At 51.4% G+C, this 12,600-nt stretch overlaps 1 protein-coding gene across 2 annotated transcripts in view; it reads left to right on the top strand.

The window, feature by feature from the left end:
* Positions 1 to 12,600, top strand: part of FSTL4 (follistatin like 4) — a 410,907-nt gene that overhangs the window by 199,451 nt on the left and 198,856 nt on the right. The window lies entirely within an intron of this gene.

Raw genomic sequence — 12,600 nt, 5'->3', positions numbered from 1 at the left:
CCCAGGAAAAACGTTCCCAGTCTGAAAACCCTGCCCAGCCTCATGCCCGCCGAACCCCGGCCCTACGCGCGCTAAAACACTTGACCAGCTGCTCCAGCTTCATTGGCCGTGTTGAATTTTATAGACTGATGTTCCGTTCTCCAGTTTCCAATATCCCCCAAATTGCATCTTTCTAAAGGTTTTTATTTCTGCTTCAGAGTGCGCCCAGCCTCCCTCACCATCGGTTATTCAAACAGCATTTCTCATTTCATACAAGGGAAAAACAACCACCATGAAAGCTGCCTCGGCAAGGGAGGATGGGCAAGAGCCGGGGAGGATGGGGGCCGCCGGTGCACACGGATCAGGGCTTGGTTCTGCTTCATGCTGATTGAATTCATCCACCAAATCCTTCTGATTCATTGAGGTTTTATACGAATTTTGTGAATGCCCGTGCTGTGGACAGCAGTCCCCACCAGCTCCCAGAGAGGCCTAAGGGTGCCGTCTGGCTCTGCCACTTCCCAGCTGTGTGACCTTGGGCACATCACTCCACTTCTCTGGGCCTTTTCCTCTGCTGTGAAAGGGGCTATTGGCAGTATGGAGGAAAGTAAATGAGAGGCTACACAGACACCCATGTGCCAGGCACATCAGTGTGGTGTATTAGTGACCCCTGTCATCCTGTTTTAATCCAGCGTGGCCTTGGGCCTGGAGCAGAGAGGCACAGGTCATTCGGGGAAGGCAGAGGCAGGAACAAGTGCCCTGCCCAGCAGGTGTGGGGCCCACATGGCTTCTGGGTAGGTGGAGTCAGGAATGAAGAAGCTGAGGGTCAGGTCCTCATGCTGAGATGCCCAACGGGAACCAGGGCTCCTGTTTCTGCAGACCCAGCTCCGTGTGTCTGGACACCATGGAGGAGTCCTCACCATCTCCTGCTCAGATCGGCTCCCGTTCCAGGAAGCGGGAAGGCCCGCCTGCCTCTGTCCTCCAGCATCCCCACCAGGAGTGCCCAGCAAACAGTGAAGCCCTGTTCACTGACCACAGGGGCTTGGCAGGGATGGAGGGCAGGCAGGGGGCTTCGGGTGGGCACCACCCCACCTGCCCCAGAGCCATGGTTCCAATAGGAAACAAGAGGACACAGTAATAGGGGCTGGGGAGCAGAGGTCTTAGAAGGGAAGAGGCAGTAAAGGACAATATTCTACAGCCCCACCCCGAGATAGCAGTAGAGTATTTAATCCCCTCTTCAGCTCCACGGATGGTGGTTTGTCTTTTGTCCCTACTTCCAGGGAGTTATTGATAGAGGAAACTGAAAAATACCTTCTTTTTTTCATGCAAATAGTAATTCTAAATTCATCCATGTTCATTCTCTTTTCCTACCAGACTTTTTCTAAAGAAAAGTTCTGACTTCATTCTCAGGTTTCATTTGTACCCCAGAAGTCACTATGAGGACACACTCCTCATGGGGCTGGGTGTGTAGAGATGGTGGGGGGGACATGGTGGTGGACTCAAGGGGCCGCAGCTCGGAACACCCCCTCTGTGGCTGGGGCCTGGGCTGTCGGCGAAGCAGGGAAGGTGATTCTCTGGAGGGCTGCGTGGAGACCACAGCCCTCTTGCTCTGCAAGGGAGGAGAGGCGATATTCTAAGCCCCAGTTTCAGGAAAACTTCTGGTATCACATTGCGGTTGCTATGGCAATGGAATTCCTCGTGAATATGGAATGAAATATAACATCATTTAGGGATTATTAGCATGTGAGTAAAGCAACACTGAACTCAAATCATTGCTTCAGCTCATCTTTGCAGCTTTTGATACCAGCTCTCCCGACATCCCAAGCAGGGTGTCCCCTGCCGAAAATCAGGGGGACAGAGAGATGTAGGATTGTCAGATCTCTTTCTGCCTGTGGCCAAATTAAAGAGTTGTTGTTGTTAAAGTGGTGTTCTCAGCACCAGATACCACCAGAGAATACCAAGACAGTGGGTGGAATTCTCTGTAACTCTAACTCCTCATAGGCTTTGTGTTTGCAAAGTTACCTCATGACATGGGGTTCCTATTTGTATACTGGTTGGCACTTTTAAAATTGTTTTTCTGTCTCCGTTTGGAATTCACGCAGTATCTCCTGCGCTGTTTGAGAAGACAAGCTTGCTTTCAGCCGTCACTCACTACACCGGGCTTGTATTATCCCAGATGATACAGTGTCATAGTTGGGCAGTTTTCCAAACAAACCGTGAAATTATGGAAGAAAGAGGCCTGTTAGGGGTACAGTTCTAAACGGATCTGAAGATTCTTCTTCCTGCTTGGTGTTTTTGGAGGGCACTTTGATGCTTCAGAGACAAGTTTCCAGGCTCATGAAATCAGAGGAAATAATTTCCGTTTTTAACCAAAAAATGAAACACACTACAGGCTCACTAACAAACCTTTTTTTTAAGTGTTACCACACAGGGAATAAAAACCCAGCCTTTTGAATAAATGAAACAAGATGGGATCGGGAGGGAGACAAACTATAAGAGACTCTTAATGTTACAAAACAAACTGAGGGTGGCGGGGGGAGGGGAAAGGGGGGTGGGGTTATGGACATTGGGGAGGGTATGTGCTATGGTGAGTGCTGTGAAGTGTGTAAGCCTGGCGATTCACAGACCTGTACTCCTGGGGCTAATAATACATTATATGTTTATTAAAAATTAAAAAAAATATATATATATACAAACAAACAAACAAAGAAAAAAACCCAGCCTTTTGTGGCAAGGCAGAACAGATAGGTCTTGCTGCCAAAGAGGCTTCTTCTATTGTTGTTCCTGATGGTACTTTGAATGTTACTGCTTCAGAACTGAAATTTAGGTGTCTCACCTTCAGGTCATTTCCATACTTTCCTGCCCTGCAAGAGAGTGAGTGCTACTCACATCCCCCCGCTGGGGGCCCAGGCTTTGGTTTCCCCCTCGGTCAGTTGAAACAGGTCCCCACAGCCAGGGAGGTGCTGAGGCCTGAGTGAGCCTTGCAGGCGGGAGTAGGCGGGAGCAGGCCTTGCGAGGGGTGGGGGAGTGGGGGTGGCACAGGCTCAAAGGCACGGCCTGAGGTCCATCGCGGGCCATGCCACACCTCCTTGGTCAGGGCACGTGAGCTCTCTGTGCCTCACTTACCCCATCCATAGAACAGGAATGACGGCGGTGCCTGCCTCACAGCTAGGCTGCGGTGGGCATGAACTGAGCAGCGGCTGGCCGGTGATGAGCTCACTTCTCTAAGCAGGGTCAGCTGCTGCTCAGGACCACGGGGATGCCGTTGCAAACATGGTGACATAGCAGAGAGGCAAATGAGAGAGGCCTTAAGATGCCTGCCCCTGGACAGCACTGTGTATGAGCTAAGAACTTGGTGGGGGCCGGGGCGGGTGCGCCTGTGAGCGAGGAGAGAGATGATCACTGGTTCTCCATGTTTATGGAACGAGTGGCTAGAACTGAATCTCCAAATGGGCAAACTAAACTCACCTCTAGCTGCCTTGCTGTTTTAGAAAGAGATGTAACAAGTCATTTAGGTTCACCTAGCAGGTCAGTAGAGATGCTGAAGGTGTTCCAAAAGCCCCCGATTCTGAGTCTAGAGGAAGTTCTGGAATGCATGGAAGGCTCCTGGGAACTGCCAGTTGAGCCTCAGGGAGGGGTTCATCTGCCAGAGGGTGAGAAGGGGCATGTCCAGGGAAGAGAGAGTAAGGGGCATCTCCCAGGGTGAGTGAGGGCAGGAGGGTGGTCCTTAGCAAAGCAGGCATGGGGTTCCTGCAGACTCAGAGAAGAGCAAGGGCCTAAAATGCAGATCATGGGGAATGTGGGTTCACACTGGGTAAAGCGGACACTTGGGGAAAGTGAGCTGAGAAAGGCCTGCACACCAGGCTAGGGTGTTTGCATCCAAGCTGACTGTCCGATGAACCAGTCCAACTTCCTCGTTCCCCAGACAGGGACCCTGGGGCCCAGAGAGGGCTGGTACCTAGTCCAGGTTACTCAGGCCCTGCCTCTGCAGCCTGCCCTTGAGAAGCAGCCACGGCTCTGGGGCTGCTCATCCCAGCAAGGCATGTTCACGACAGATGCGGCCACTTTCTTCTTCTCCCCTGGACACCTCTTGGTGTCTTGGAAGGCTCAGGAGCCTTGATCAGTGAGAAAGGTCTGGGAGCTCTTCAGTGGGGGCCTGCCCTCTAGATCAGCAAGAAGCCCAGTTGGGAACAACTCCCAAAAACCTGGCTCAGTCATCCCAAACTGACAGGTCCTCTGGATGTCCCAACACCAGACCACTCTCCCCAGTGAGGAAGGAATAGGAACGCAGGTTCACTCAGAGGCCACTGAGCCCCAGGACAAAGCAGCAGAGCCTCTAAGACCAATCTGAAGGCCCTTCCACCAGGTCTGGCTTTTTACGCCAGCCTCCACTTTCTCTCCAAAACCCCTTTCCTGTTTCCGGTTTCTTCAAATTGCCCTCTACTCCTGGCCCCACCCACATTCTGTCCAGAGACGTTGGCTGCTCTTCCAGCCCTGCCCAGCAATCTGTGTGTACTCAGTGCCCTTCCTGACCTTCACTTTGAATGCCACAGAGGAGAGTTTGGCCATTCTCTGCCAAGTCGCCCAGCTTCACAGACATTATTGAATGTCCTCCAGATGCCAAGGCTGTGCTGGACCTGAGGACACCTGTATGATCAGGACTCTAGGCCTGATCTCCTGGAATACATAGCCACAAGGAAGGGCCACCTCCATTCCCCAGCACTCCCACTCTATGGGCCAGCATGAGGGGGCTGCTCTAGCCAGAGACACCCCCAAGACCTCAAGGACCAGCAGGGATCTTCATGGACTCTACCATTTCAGAGACTTCCCTATAGATTGTTCCCTCACCAGTGCACAAGGAACTGGGGGGACCAAGCAGCGGGTTGACCAGCAGCCCCCAGGGCAGCAGCCCTTGGAGCTCACTCATCCCCTTTCTGGTACCTGCTCCCCCATCAAGAGAAACATGGCATCAGACAAAGGTTTGTTCTTCCGTTATATCCTCTAGGTTTTATGCAAGACAACGTCTTGGTGTGAGCACCTCACAAAAGTGCAAGAATGTTATCAGTGCAGTGTGTGTGGTGTGCTTCACAGAATGGCTGTACTTTGGATGAATTAATTACATTCCAGTAATTAAAAATTGCTAATAAGTTACTGAGCTGAGAAAGTCTCACACCGCATTGATTTTGCTTATGTAAACACGCCACAGCCTCTGAGACCCCCACATTGTCTTCTGCACTTTCCTGACACCCCTCCTCCATATGTCCAGCCCCTCCTCAGTCCCCTCGGCCAGCTCCGGGCATCTCCTAGCCCCTTGAGTCTCCTAGCCCCGCATCCCTCCATGTGTCCTCCCTTCTCTCCCCCGGACTCCAGGAGCCACCCACGCTGGGTGCCTCCTCTGCCCCATCTCTGCCACACTCTGCCCACCGGGGTTCCTTCTGCCTCCCATCCCCAGGGAGATTGGTGTAGCCCCAGTGTCACAGCCAGGTGGCACTTTGCAGGCCTTCTCTTGCTGAACCTGCCCTACCATGGGCAGTCTTCGGGCAGCCCCCACTTGTTCTACTGTGATCCGTGGTGTGGGCCCCTCCTTCCCTACTAGCTTTCTACACATGGGTTCTCCCCAGGCCCCCCTCAGCCCTCCTCTCTTTCCTTTGCACCCCCTCACCATTCCTGCCATGCCTCATATGCAAATAAGACCCAGCTGTATCTTCATCCCGACCTCTCGTCCACATTTCAGTCACAGGTCCTACTCCCCAAAGGCCCACAACCACCTCAGATCCAGTGTGTCCTGAATGAACTCTCCACCTCTCCACTCCCTCTGTCCTTAACACCCTCGTTCCTCACAATGTCTGTCTCAGTGAGAGCAACCTCTTCATACCCCAGGAGACCGGACCCCAAGAGACTGATGCCTCCTTGCAGCTGAACCCCCTCACCATGAAATCGCACCAAGTTTACTTCCTTTTAACTTCTTACCTCTGCCCCCTCTTCTGTACCTGTTCTGCTACCACATGCGCCCATCCCATCATCATCATTCACCTGCATGGCCGCTGTGACCCCCTAGATGTTCTCCCAGCTCCTGGCCAGATACTTCTTCAAACCCACCTTCTTTATGGCCTTAAGAGCGAATTTTTCAGGAGGTAACTACCCTGCCTTAACCCTTCCATCCATTCATTCAGCAAATGTGCACCTCCTATGAGTCAAGTCTGTGCCAGGCACTGGGGATAGAGCAGTGCACGAAATGGACATGATTCCTGCCCCGATGGCACATGCAGTCAGTCTCTTGTTGTACGTAAGAGATTAAGTGTCTTAGCCAATGACAAGTGCCATGGAGGAGGATGAAGTAGACACAGGGGTTGGCAAGAGTTTCTAATAGGAGAAGAGGTATCTGAGCCAATAGCTGGAGAAGGTTGAGAAGTTAAGGAGTTACCTATTTGACTATCTGGAGGAAGGAGTAGCAGGTTCAAAGACCCTGAGGTGAGAGCCCTCCCGGCTTGTTTAGGGATCAACAAGGAGCCCAGGATAACCGAAGCAGAGTGAGGAAGGCCAGAGAGGTCCGAGCGGTGGTCAAAGGGGCCTTGCTGACCATGGGAAGTCTGAGCTGCTAACTACTATCCCATGTTGCCTTTCTGATTATTCTGCCATGCCCACCAGTGGATGGCCTCGAGGCACCATCCCGTTCATCACCACCCTAGGAAGCTGTCCAGGGTGTGCTATAGCTGGAAAAGACCTGTCCAGGGGCTGTCAAGCATCTTCAGGGTCCTTCTTCAGCTGAGTTAAACTCACAGGGCCAGGGGATTTCCTCCTCCTTGTCAGCTTGTCAACCTTCCTATGATACTGGGGGTCCCTTTCGAGTAAAGAAATATGATTTATCTTTCAACCCCAACACCCAGAAATGTTCATTCATTTTGGATGAATGCACAAATGGATGTTATGTGTTAAATAGGATATGTGCAAACCTTTCAAGGTCCCCAAATGAGAGCATGGAAAGCCCTAGAGGTGCTCTGTGCCACATGTATCAGAGGGTCCCAGCAAAGGACCAGAAAAGGATGGGTGGGATTTATAAGGAGGACCCTGCTCAAAGACATGTTCTCTGTGATGGGCCGGTGGGGGGGGGGTGGTCATTAAGGGTGTTGAGGGAACACAAGGAAAGAATGGGCAGAAATAGGCAGAGGAGGGGGGTGACACGGAGCCTCCTGTCCCCCCCCCCCCACTTCTTGCCAGCAGAGGCTGCTTAAGCAAGGCCCTACATGGAAAGAAGGGGGCCATTGGCCCCGGCTGCTTCGAAACCACCTCCTGGAGCCTGTGGCCAATGCTTGGGAGACTTTGGCTGATGATCAGGAGTCAAGTGTTTAATTACTGGAGCGAGAAGAAGTTGATTTGGGACTTCTTTAAAGTTCTCCCCTATTGCGCCTTCAATTAAGATCAAGGCCCCATGCAGCAGCCGCTAAATGACGCTGCATATTGAATCTCTGTGCTCAAGCAGTTTATCTAATTATCTGTGTGACAAATTCAGCAGCTGTCATCGTGGCCACAGCTCAGATACGGTGACTCTGGGTCCCCGCCTGCTAGTGTTTTCTGCTTCCTCACAGGCTGAGTGAAAGGGCTTCCGTGCTCTTCTGCACATAGGGAATCCCTTTCAAGTTCTCTTGCCGCTGATGGAGGGTGCTAAGGGCGCCCACAGCAGGGAGCTGAGCAGAAGCCTGGGGGTCTGCTGCTCCCTGGCTCTCTAGCCCCCCTGCCGCACCCTCAGCCCCTGTGGCTGGCATGCATCTCCAGGCTCGCCCTGCTCTTCTAAACAGGGAAGCATTGGCCTGACTTGGGCCATTTTTTTTTTTTTTTCTCCAAGGAGAGGGAGGAGGTCTTACCATTGCATCACATTTACTGAAATAAATCAAGGGAGTTGGGCGGCAGATATATACAGTGACCCAGGGAGAGGGAGAGGGAGATGACTGCTCATCTCCAGCAGCAGAGAGCGTATGCGTGGCTATATGTCCCAGAGCAGGCTCACCAGATGCGTGCCCACACCAAAGGATCCAATCCAAGGGATGGAGCTACGGAAAGCTGCGGCCCAGCCCTTGGCAGCATCCTGGGGACTGGGGAAGCGCCCATGGTTCCTAGCGTGGGTGAACTGGTGCCCCGCCCTTTGCCGGTGCCATGGGAGAGCCATGCCTGAACACTAATGAGGGAAACAAATGAGGGAGGGCAGAGCTTCACAATGACCTCAAAATTTGGACCCCTCGTCCTGGCAAGTCCTGTCCTCTGCCTTTCTTCTTCTTGTGTTTACTTCTGCTTTGATGCATTTTGATCACTCATTAATGAAGGTAGCCAGAGTGAAACTACTTTGGAAAAGCTCCTCTAAATGAAACTAGTAAAATTGCTTTCTTGCCAGGAAATTAAAATCATCAGACACAATGAGCTCTGCCCACTTATTAGAAGCAAGGGTCTGAGTGGGGCATTTGTCTTTGTAGCTGAAGGAGGGGTGCATCAGGGCCCCTGGAAGGCACACCTGTTGACTTGTCATTCTGCGAGAACTTCATGTCCTCTTGTCCTTGTCTTTTAGTCCAGCCCCACCCATTTTGATTGCAGGGGTTTGACCTGCAGACCTGGTCTCCAGAGGTCAGCAAGTGCCTCTGTGAGCTCAGGTGCGCCCCACTCATTCTGCCAGACTGAGTTCACTGATGTCTCTACCCAGACCTCATTCTCTCCCTCCCTCTCTCTCTCCATCCCTCCCTGCCCCCCACCTCCTCCTTCCTCTCTCCCCCATCCATGCTGTGTGGCTCACCAATTAATTTATATTTCCATTGAAATATAACAAACCCAAGGTCTTTCTTGTGGGGCTTTGCAGAGAACCCTTTGATCTCCAGCTCTGTGTGGGCCCTCGTAGCTGAGATTTTTAAATTTTCCCCTTCCAAGCTTATCCAGTGTTCCGGGAACTCTAGATGAGAGACACATGAGGGAGGGTATGGTGCGTCTGGTAGCCGGATCTTTGCTGATGGGCAGGGGGGGTCAGGAATAGGGGAGTGAGGAAGAAATCTGTGCAAAGCTGCAAAAGGAAGAATACCCCAGAGTGAGGGAAAGGGTTGAAAGAGGCCATCCAGGGACCCTGGGAGCAGTGGGCACAGTCACGGGGAGGCTCAGCAACATAGCAACCCCATTATATACAGAGTGAATTTGTTAGTTCTCCTTTCTACCCAAAATACCCAAATTTTCAAGGGTGTCTCTCAACTGTTTAACCACATGTACTGGTTCCAGGAAAGCTATAACCACCACCTCCTAGCATCCCCACCCCCCTGTCGTGACATTTTGGGGTAGTGACCATGAACAATCTGAACAGTCTTGCCAGGGCTGGGACAAATGTGAATGGAGGTAAGGCTGGACAGACCAGCCTGGACAAGAATTAAAGGGAAGTTGACTTCTGCCACCCAGGAGAGGAATAGCTCACTCAGGGTGAAGAGAAAGGGGAAAATGATGACCGAAACCAGAAGCCCAGTAGACAGCAACTGTGTTCTCTCAATTCAAGAAAACATGCACCCTGAGAGGAGATGAAAAACGGGATTATAAATTGACTAAGCCACAGCCAAAAATGAAATGGAAGCTGGAGGAGGTAAGGCAAGACTTTATGGAATGGGGAGTAGTGTCACCGAAGTGCCTTCTGTGTCTCAAGCAGTGGAGGGCAAGATTAACAACACAGAAATCAAACAAGCATGCCCCCACCAGGAGAACAGACTTAAAAAGCTCTCCCAGAATACATAGAAGAAAAAGGAAAGAAAAAGGTAAAGAATAATAATAATAATGTGAGAGAAGATGATAGATAGAGAAGACGGGGATGAAAGTTTAGCTCTTGGCCATCCGTCATCTTCAAGACCCCAGAGCAAATCAAAGGGACACAGAGTGAAGAAAGATTGTTTTTTAAATTGCCCTGTGCAGAAAGATTCCTAAAATAGGCCTGAATGTAACTGCTAAAATTTCAGGATTTCAGAAATTTTTTCAAATATATTTGAAGTGATCAGGCAGAGAAGAAAAACCTGGTCCCCTGTAAAGGAAAAAAGAAAACCCACTGGTGTTGGGATTTCTGCAACATTAAGAAGCAAGAAGGCAGCAAAGACCATCTAGAGAGTTTTGAAGTGGTAATTCTGCACTCCTCAGATGAAAATCCCTGTGTGGAAACAACAGAAAGGATTCTCTGGTGGGCAGGGGCTCAGATAACAGACCACCCATGTATTCTTGGCTGGAAAAAAATAAAAAAAGATACTGAAAGATGAACCCCCAACAATCTAGGGACACATCAAATTTGGGAAATAAGAAGGTTGTGGTACTCATAGCCTGGAGGTGAACAAGAGATTCCTCCCATGAAAAATTGTCTAAATGATTGTTTTTAAGCATAATTACCCAAAGGGACAAAGAGTAAATGAAGACGTTAAATGCAGCTAATTTCTTTGACTCCCTTGTGAGTGTTTCAACAGATCCTGCATAATTCTTGACTTAGTGTGTTAAAAAGCATATATCTATTTAGCTAGGCAATTTCCCATTTACTCCATCCTTCCTCCCCAGAACGAACCCAGTGCTGGCCCCAAACAAGTCTCCCAGGCTGCTCCCTGCCACAGTGGGAGGCTTCTCTCCTGCCTTCACTGGTGTGTCCAGAGACCATGGGTAGGACTGGTCCTTGAGTGAGGTGACCTACCCTAAGGCTGGGCCTCCCGTGCCTTGCTCACAGTGGCTAGAGTGGGCTCCCCCTTCCAGGAAGCTTGCCTGGGCTGGAATGGAAGTAGAACTCCAGCTTGCTCTAGGGTGTCTTCCTGGAGCAGTGACATCAGTGAGCCAGCCAGCAATGTGGCCTGGACTAGTGATTCTCGTGTTCTAATCAAAATAGGTGGTTGATCCACAAGCAAGGAGTGAGTAAGAGCTGAACCATGTTGTGAGAAAAAAAAGCCAGGGAAGCAAAAGTCTGGCCTCTTGGGAGGTGGAGGTAGAGATGAGACCCCCTAGGCCAGCCAGGGCTACCATGGAGGTGGCCCTGCACAGGAGAAAAGGATGGGGTCACCATGATGGTGGCCACCATTCATGGAGTGGCTGCCAGCTTCCCAGCCTCTACCAGATCCGCTGTGGGCATTAACTCGTGTCAAATAACTTGTCCAGTTACTGAGCTGCTAAATGAAAGCTGGGGCCTGCCTTCCTCTGTCACTATGTGCCAGCAGCTCCTCCAGCGTGTAGAAGGGCCTCTCCTGGGGGACAGTGGCTCAATGTGACCCTGGCAGGATGCACAGGACTTGACCAACCAGATGTGGGGGAGGGCGGTGGCAGCTGGACATACTTAATGCAGCCTCCTTGCTCCCTGCTGCCTTCCCTCCGCCTCTCCTCAGACCGGCCACAGGCTGCTGATCAGACAACTTGTGCTTAAAAGTGATCTTCCCCTAAAAGCAAATGGGTGGAATTTCACTTTCCCATGGACATCCAGATTGTCACAGCCAGTCATTTTAACGAAGTGAATCGTGTTCACACGCATCCAGTCTTCCGACCCCAGGGACCGGCACCGTGTGGATTGGTGATGTCGCCACCACCATGCACACATCGCAGACGAAGGGTGTGTCCGCTCCCTGCCAGGGGACAGGCGGGGACAGCCGGCTTCCTCAGCAGAGGAAAGGAGACTGCCACTCCTCCGGGTTGCTCTTCTCTGTGTCTGCACCTCAGCCTCTCTTCCTTCTCGCCCGGTCCCCGCTCCGTCCCTGCTGCATTTCAGCAGCACGGAGACCTTATTTACATGCCAGGCTTGTCTCAATAAACACTCCTAACAATTTTAAAGGAACAAACATCCCATTTTAAAAAGTCTTGTGGATCTCAGGGTACACAGTTGCGGGCGTCAAGAAGACCTAATGAAGAGAGGGATCTCTGGAAAAGGCAGACAAAGCCCACCACTGGGAAATGGGGTTTCTCTCCTGTGAGAAATGCCGACAGGCGCGCACATGCTAATTCAGAAAAACAGTGAAGAGGAACCCAGACTCACCCTGGAATATGCCTGTCTAGAAGGCTGGGGAAGAAATAACCCCAGGAAGAGGCACCTGCCGGCTTCCTTTGGTTACAGCTCCACGGGGACTCAGTGGGCTCTGATTATAATTCAGTTTGCGGGGTTTATTGTGATTTTATGCGTCTCACGCTTTTTAAGAGACCGGAGGGCGAATGGGAGCAGAGGGCAGGGTAACGACTCACGGAGAAAGCCCATGCCCCAGGCCAGGCCTGCCCCACGGGGTACCTGTCCCATTCAGCCCTACGACAGCCCTTCGGGACAAGGAGTGTTACTGTCCCGACTGAGCGGAGGCTGGCACCGAGGTCAGAGAGGCTTTGTGACTTGCCCAAGACCAAGGAGGAGAGAGCCGTCACTTCGACTCAGGCCCGTTTTATTTAAAATGCGCTCTTTGTTCCTCTCACTCTGCTGCCTCTCTTGTATGTGTAATGACTTTTATAGTCAATAAAAGAAAACAAGCCTTGGAAACCATCTAATTCTGAAAGTACCTCGTGATCACTGTCCAGCCACCTGGCAGACTATGTCTGTGTTCATATAGTTCTGTTCTGAAGACAGCTTCTTTGCAGGAGCCGGTGATGGTCACCTTGCTGGGGGCCGCTCTCGCCTCG

The sequence above is a fragment of the Lontra canadensis genome, unplaced genomic scaffold, assembly GCF_010015895.1.
Source record: "Lontra canadensis isolate GAN:19392208 unplaced genomic scaffold, GSC_riverotter_1.0 scaffold99, whole genome shotgun sequence".
In the NCBI taxonomy this organism is placed as follows: Eukaryota; Metazoa; Chordata; class Mammalia; order Carnivora; family Mustelidae; genus Lontra; species Lontra canadensis.
Note: the sequence above shows the minus strand (reverse complement) of the source record. Positions and strands in the feature narration are given on the sequence as shown.